At 39.8% G+C, this 8,533-nt stretch overlaps 1 pseudogene; it reads left to right on the forward strand.

Moving 5' to 3' along the window:
* Window positions 1–4,633: 4,633 nt before the first annotated feature.
* On the forward strand, window positions 4,634–5,235 carry LOC102813971 (annotated as a pseudogene).
* Window positions 5,236–8,533: the final 3,298 nt, after the last annotated feature.

Raw genomic sequence — 8,533 nt, forward strand, 5'->3', positions numbered from 1 at the left:
AATAGCAACATGCAAACCTCCACGGACAGAAGAACGGTGGCTGAGAATGAGGCAGATTGGCCAAGAATTTGGTTTCCTGTATGGGAAGCAAGAGATTTCAATCACTGAAATACTGCTACCTTCATTCTAGAAGAAATAGGCAATTGAAAAGGCTGTCACAGGATCAAATTCATGAGAAGAGAGAGTCTCAACCTCAAAGACACTGGGAATTTCTGCCTTCACTAACAGAGAAACAAGCAAGTCTATTTCCTTTTTTAGCCTCCCTGCTTTCACCATCCTGACAGCCGGCAGGGGATTGTTTAACTTGTAAAATGCCTTTTATACACTCAGCCTCTGGAAGGCACTTTGTTTATGGTCTGGAGCCAGGCCAATTTTGACAAATTCCTTTTCTTTTTTTTTCTAGATGTCTGACGTGAAATACTGGCTGTTCCTGTCTTTACAGTCTCTTCTCAGACCTCCTCTCACAGTCCCTGCCTCCACACAAAAGTGGCTGAAAGAACAACAGACTCCGAGTCAACATCTACATACTCAACAGCAGTGGGACAGAGGGGCTTTCCTCAGTTATGTATAAAGATTTTACTAAAAGTGTCTGCTGTAAAGAAAGTTTTGAAAGATTCCTAGGAATTTCTAGCAATAAGCTAGTGGATTGTGAACCTGTAGCACAAAGTAGACGTTTCAGAGACACAGATTTGATAATAGTCACTTGTCATTCTTTTTCTTACTTGATTTGGTTTCTTCGTCAGCTTCATCAGCCAATTAATTTCCAGTAAAGGAAGATACACAGAACAAAGAAAGCAGCCAACACCACAAAAAACCAAACATAATGGCAGCAATTAATCAATACCTATTGATAATTACACTGAATATAAATGGATTAAATGCACCTGTTAAGAGATGGAGGGTGGCAGAATGGATAAGAAAACAAGATCCTTCAATATGCTGTCTGCAAAAGACACATCTCACACAGAGACACAAAAACAGATTAAAAGTTAAAGGATGAAAAAAAAAATAAACATACCAAGCTAATTGTAATAAAAAACGAACAGGAGTGGCAGTACTAATCTCTGATAAAATAAACTTTAAGGCAAAAACCAGCATAATAGATAAAGATGGACATTATCTCATGATTAAAGGGACAATTGAAAAGATGAAATAACCATCATAAATATCTATGCTCCCAATGAAAGAGCTCCAAAATATATAAAGCAAACTCTAATAGATTTGAAGAAAGAAATAGATAAATCTACAAATTGAACTTGCATATGAGCAATTAATTATTAATGGCAGACATCTCTTCTCATTTTGAGTCTGAGAAATGAAGTCATCAACAAATAAAGTCCTGGAAAGTTCTACCCCATCCATGTCATTAAGGTGAAGTTTAATTTGTAGAGGCATCTCTTGTTCAGTCTTATTTTGAGTGCCTTCCAACCTCTGCAGGATTATTTCTGACACCACAAAAGACAGGTTCCTCTGTTACTCATCCAGTTTCCAGTGGATAATTTTTTCAGAAGTAAATTGCAAGGTCCTCTTTGCTAGTCTGTCTCACTTTGGAAGCTCTTCTGAAACATGTCCCCCATTGGTGATCCTGCTGGTGTTTGAAATATCAGTGGCATAGCTTCCAGCATCACAGCATAAAAGCAACCACAGAGGACAAACTGAACAAATGAGTGGTAATATTACCACATAGTTGTTGAACCACAGTGCCTTGGGCAAAGGAATAATCGGTCAAAAGACCCAGGTAGATTCCAAGTGCCAAACTGATATCATTTAAATCCTCTTTTGTCTGTATTTAGCTTAGCATACATCACACTTGAGCACCAGTCACTGATATGAAGAGACACAATCAGCCACCATGTTACTCAATAATTGCTCAAGCTTTGTTCCTGACAGTTGTCGGTGATGGTGCAGTTTACACTCCAGGGAAAATTTGGTTTGCCATTCTTGCTCAGTTGACTAGTCCACAAAGTTTGTCATTAATAACTTGAATTCTTCAGATCTAATGCCCTTAAAAATAGAAGCAAGAATCCCAGCATCCTAATTCTGTCAGATGAGTCACTTTTTATTTCTGCCAACGACCCCTTAGAGAATCAAGCTTAAATCCTACAAGAGCCTTGCATGGATGGATTGCCTAATAGGTGATGCAGAAGGGCGTGGAAATTTGTGGCTTAGGAGAAACTTGTGATCTGCCAAATGAAAGGCAAAAAAGCACCTGCTACCAACATTCCTTCTTAGCCAACGAATAAGTTTAGTATCAGTGGACAGCCTTGTGAACAGACTATAGAAATACTTGTTAAACAAGAGTTAGCAAGTTACTTCACCCTGAGCCTCAATTTCTCTTGTAACAACATGATAATAACAATTTCTACCCATGCTTATTGTGGAGATTAAGTGTAGCTATACAGAGAAAGAGTATCTGGAACGTAGGCTCAGTGAACATGCCCTTCCTTCATGATCTAGTCCCACTACCATTTCCCCATCACTCCAAACTCTATTCTTACTCCAAACACCACCTGATCCCTGTGGCCTCAGAATCTTTGTAAATCTTTGACCTGGCATGCTCCTCCATAAGTCAGGGCTGGTTTAAGGCATGTGAGGGCCCCAAACAAGGACAGTCTGTAGTGTCCGCTCCTTGGCTTACTCACACATTCACATGGGATAACTGACCTGTATTCATACGTGCATGTGTATGTGTGTGTGTGTGTGTGTGTGTGTGCATGAACTATTCAAGATGTAACTTTTTTTAAAAATGCAAATATAATATTAGTGGTTGAATGTAAAAGTGTTGAATGTCATTTTGGCAGAATACGATTAGCTTGATTATAAAGTTTTCAGTGGCTGCAGGGTACTAAGATTTTTACTGTATATCACATGGAGCATGACTCAGAATGGGTAGAAACAACTGCAAACATCCATTAATAATTGGAACTTGGAATATACAAAGTACAAATTTAAGAAAATTGGATGTCGTCAAAATAAAATGGAACACATAAAAAATAACATCCTAGGCACTGTTGTTTTGTTGTTGCTAAGTGTCTTTGAGTGGTTTCCTACTCATAGTGACTCCGTGTAGGGTTTCCGAGGAGCAACTGGTAAGTTCGAACCACCAACCTTGAGGTCCAGTGCTTATCCTACAGCACCGCACCAGGACTACAAATGGACAAATATTGACCATTTTAAACTGGACAATCCTATGATTTATTATGTCAGGAATGACAAACTGAAGAGGAATGACGTTGCATTTCAGTTCCCTAATGCCTAGGATAGCGACCTTTATGTGCTCCATTTTCATTTTTGATGACTCCAGATTTTCCTAGATTCATACTTTGCACATTCCACGTTCTGATTACTAATGAATGTTTCCAATGGTTTAGTCTCACTTTGAGTTGTGCCCCCTCAGCAAATGAAGGTCCTGAAAGTTTTGCTACATCCGCGTCATTAAGGTCAACTCTGCTTTGACGAAGCAGCTCTTTCCCAGTCATATTTTGAATGCACTCCAACACGTGGGGCTCATTTTCTGGCACTATAACAAACAATGCTCTACTGCTAGTCATAAGGTTGTTTTTTGGTTGCTGTTGAATTTTTTTAAAGCTTTTACTAGGAATTGAGTGATAATTTACATGAGAGAACATTGGCTTTGCACTCATCCTATCGTATATTGTTGCATTGCAATGATTACAATCCCCTTTATGCATCATCATTCAACAGTATTTGCTTCTATTCACTCTGGGTTGTTTTGTCTTGTTTTGGTTTTTGATGTACATAAAACCACTCAGGAATATATAATCGTTTAAACAACTTTAGGGCATATTCTGCAAGCCTGCCTCCTGGCCACCAGCACACAGTCTTTCTCTTTCCATGAGTTTAGGGTCCTCAGCTGTTCCCTCTCTCCATGTCATCATCTCTGCCTCCATCTCTGGTGTAGCTGCTTCTCTGGATAGGGTCCTATATTCTGATCATGCCTTGATGGTCCTAGGATCCTCTGGTCCTGGAATGTAAGATTAACTACTCCCTGGTTTATGTTACAAAACTTCTACCTTTACAGTTGTGACCATGATGGCATTTAATCATGATAACAATTACTCACTATTGAATCATAAGAATCTTATCCCCATCTCTTTTCACCAGATCTGTCTAGACAAGATGAAAACTATTCAGTTGGGGATTCTACCTTCCTCACACTCATAAGGTTTTTAGTGATTATCCTTTCTGAATTGGTCTACCTCACCTTCTTCCTAGTTTATCTTAGTCAGGGTGGTCCACTAAAACTTGTCCACAGTAAATGCTCCTGCTGGCATTTAAGATATTGGTGGTATAGCTTCCAGCATCACAGCAACACATAAGCCATAACTATACAACAAACTGACAGATAAATGGTAGAAGACAGCTACTTGGCCAAATGATTGGAAGAGATCCATGTTTGCGCCCATTTCAAAAAGAGGTGATTCAATGGAATGTGGAAGTCATTGAACAATACCATGAGTATCATATGCAAGTACAATTTTGCTGAAGATAGTTAAAAAGCAATTGCAGCAGTCCATGGACAGGGAGCTGCCAGTAAGTCAAGTGGGAGTCAGAAGAGAATGTGGAATAAGTAATATTATTGCTGACATCAGATGAATCTTGGTTGAAAGCAATGACTGTGCCCCCGCCGCCACCATGGTCACCACTGCTGGTGGCAGAGGTGTGCTCGAGTAACCAGAGCCAGAGCATGGAGCCACAACATCCACAGCAAACAAGGATTCAGTGTGCGATCCTTCGTGACAGGGACCTACATAAAGCTCCCAGGACCAGCCCCAGAAAAGCCAAACGTCTACAATTTTCAAAACTACATATGATCAGATGTACAATGATCTTCTTAGGAAAGACAAAGAACTCTACACACAGAATGGCATCTTACATATATTGGACAGAAATAAGAGAATCAAACTGAGTCCAGAAAGGTTCCAGAACTGCAAAGACCTATTTGATCTGATCTTCACAGGTGAGGAACAAGTCTACGACCAAGTGGTGGAAGATCTGAATTCCCGGGAGCAGGAGACCTGCCACCCAGAGCATGTCATCAACATGGACATCCAAGACAGCCACGAGGAGGCCACCCTGGGGGCCTTCCTCATCTGTGAGCTGTGCCAGTGTATCCAGCACCCAGAGGGCCTGGAGAATGAGATCCACGAGCTGCTGCAGAAGTTCAAGGAGATGAGTGCCCGGGCCTTCCTGCCCACTGTCTGCTTCCACTGACTTGGCTCCATGGAACGCACCACCTCAGCGCTTCTTCTGTCACTACTGATCCTTCTCAATTTTGTTATTACTTCTAGGTATACTGCCAGTGGGTGGTGGTGTTGTTGTTAGGTGCCATCAAGTCGGTACCAACTCACAGCGACCTTAGGCCCAGCAGAACGCAACACTGCCCGATCCTGGGCCAACCTCATTACTGTTGCCACGCTTGAGTCCATCAATGCTGCCACTTGGCCAATTCATCTCATTGGGGGGGTTTTCCTACTTTTCTCTGACCCTCCACCTTACCAAACATGATATCTTTCTCCAGTGACTGGTCCCTCCTGACAATATGTCCGAAGTATGAGAGACGAAGTTTGGCCATCCTGGCCTCCAAGGTGCACTCTGGCTTCACTTCTTCCAACATGGATCTGTTGGTTCTTTGGCAGCCCATAGCACTTTCAGTATTCTCCTCCAACACCATAACTCAAAAGCATCAATTCTTCTATGGTCTTCCTTATTCACTGTCCAGCTGTCGCATGCATATGAGGTTATTGAAAATACCATGGCTTGGGTCAGGCGCACCTTAGTCCTCAAGCTGACATCTTTGATCTTCAACTCTTTCAAAAGGTCTTGTGCAGCAGATTAGCCTAATGCAGTACAATGTCTGATATCTTGACTGCTGTTTCTGTGAGTATTGATAGTTGATCCAAGAAGAATGAAATCCTCCTTGACCACTTCAATCTTTTCCCCATTGATAAGAATGTTGTTTATTGGTCCAGTGGTGAGGATTGTTGTTTTCTTGACATTGAGATATAATCCATACCCAAGGCTGTGCTCTTTGATCTTCATCAGGAAATGTTTTAAGTCCTCTTCACTTTCAGCAAGCAAGGTTGTATCATCTGCATATCGCAGGTTGTTAATGAGTCTTCCTCTAATCTTGATGCCATGTTTTTCACATAACCCAACTTCTTGGATTATTTGCTCAGCATACAGGTTGAATAAGTATGGTGAAAGAATACAATCCTGTTGCACACTTTTCTTAATTTTAAACCATTCAGTGTTCCCATGTTCTGTTGGAACAACTGCCTCTTGGTCCAGGTACAGATTCCTCATGAGCACAATTAAGTGTTCCGGAATACTCATACTTCTCAATGTTGTTCATAGCTTGTCATGATCCACACAATCGAAAGCATTTGTGTAGTCAATAAAGCATAGGTAAACATCCTTCTAATATTCTCTGCTTTCAGCCAAGATTCATCAGGCATCAGCAATGATATCCCTCGTTCCATGACCTCTTCTGAATCTGGCTTGAACCTCTGGAAGTTCTCTGTCAATGTATGCTTGCAGCCATTTCTGTATTACCTTTAGTAAAATTTTACTCGTATGGGATATCAGTGATATTGTCCGATGATTTCTGCAGTCTGTTGGGTCACCTCTCTTTGGAATGGTACTAATCTTACCTAATAAATTGTACATATGAAATGAGAAGATATACACATTCACCATATTGAAAACAATCAAGTTTCTTCTATCCCACTTGTACCTGAGTGAGATATTGATTATACAGAATTTTTCCCTTTTATCAAAAAAACAAAAAACCAAAAACGGTTTATAAGACCTTTCCCCGACATGTATGTGTCTTTAGTGTGAGAGCCTGTCTTTGTCTCCCTCTCACTGGCTGAACTGTACAAATACCTGAATAAAGCAACGGAGTGTGTATGCTCAAAAAAAAAAAAAAAGACTTTTAGCAATTTTGTTTTAAACAGCTCATACTTCAATTTTGATGCTTGTTTTATAATAAATGCTGCAATTATAAATGAAAACATGTCAGAAAAAGAAACCTTCATGATCAGAAAACAAGTATTACAACAAATTACTATATTTTAAATCTTTCGTCTCTAACATGTTATCATTTAAAACATTTCTTTTCAGTTACTTTGCTCTTACAAATTTCTTCAGTGATTTCATCACAATCAATCACTCAGACAATATCTACTTTCATACATAATAAGAATAATGAATGGAATCTTTCTTGAATTACTATTGTATGCTGAAGGTTTTTCACTCTCTTGAGAGACAAAAATGAGCATTCTGCTGTGTGTTTTGTGGTCATTAAAGTTAGGAATATCTGTAAAGCAATTTCAACATTGGGAAATGTGCATTGTAGTCTATGTTTCGTTGTGGAATCATACTTGCCTAAACCGAACCCAATGCTATGGCATCGATTCTAACTCACAGCAAGTGTTTAGGACACAGTAGACCTGCTCCTTAGAGTTGCCAATAGTGAATCTTTTGTTTTCCCAAAACAAACTCTTTTCCTTCTGAGCAGCTGCTGGGTTTGAATGACCAACCTTAAGGTTAGCGGCCTACCAAACCACAGTGCCCCCAGGGCTCCTATCATGCATGCCTACATGAGTCAAAACGTCTTTACTGAATCTGTAAACTTTGTTCTCCTATAAGAATAAAATAGGAGCATTTCTCCATAAAGATTTGTATTTTAGTCATCTAGATAAGTCTGCACTGATTTCTTGGATGCCTTCATGAGGCATATCCACATTGCTTAAAAAGGAAAACCTACTTGGAAGAAGTTCTAACACTTTTGCCTTTCTTTTCATGTAAGAATTCAAGCATGTCCATGATGGTATTGCTGTTGTTGTTAAGTATCGTCGGGTTGGTTCTGACTCATAGAGACCCTGTATAGGGTTTCCAAGGAGTGCTGGTGAATTTGAGTCACCAAATGTGCAGTTCAAACTGATCTTGCAGTCCAGTGCTTTATCCCACGGCGCCATACCTGAACTCCCCATGATGGCATAGGATATGTGTGTCCAAAATTCATCTCTATCACTGAATACTTGTGGAGCACTTCTGACATTCACTTGTTTCATTCTCATGTTTCTGTGATGCTGAACTACTTAATAATCAGTATTTGCTTTCAAGCCCTTCTCTTAAGTTCAATGTATACATCATCCTGTTAATGACAGATAGAAATCTGTACAGTCTTTAAATTTACTTCTGAATCTTGGAGAGCTTGATTAATCTTATGAAAACATTGCAGTATGTTATTCTACACAACTTTAGTGTTTCCATGTTGTTGGTGATGTTTTCAACTTGTCTTTTGGTATCTCCTTTTTGTGTCTGTTCCTCAGCAACAATTTTAAGGCATCTAGAATCAGTACAATTCACATGGTGCTACACTGTGCACTTTCTAACACAGCACTTGTATTAGAAAGACATTTTAATACTTGATCATTGCCTCAATATGTTTGAAGACCTGCCCATTGGTTAGTTGTTGTTGTTACCACCTGCCAGTAAGTCAGTT

The sequence above is a fragment of the Chrysochloris asiatica genome, unplaced genomic scaffold, assembly GCF_000296735.1.
Source record: "Chrysochloris asiatica unplaced genomic scaffold, ChrAsi1.0 scaffold00182, whole genome shotgun sequence".
NCBI classification, from domain to species: domain Eukaryota; kingdom Metazoa; phylum Chordata; class Mammalia; order Afrosoricida; family Chrysochloridae; genus Chrysochloris; species Chrysochloris asiatica.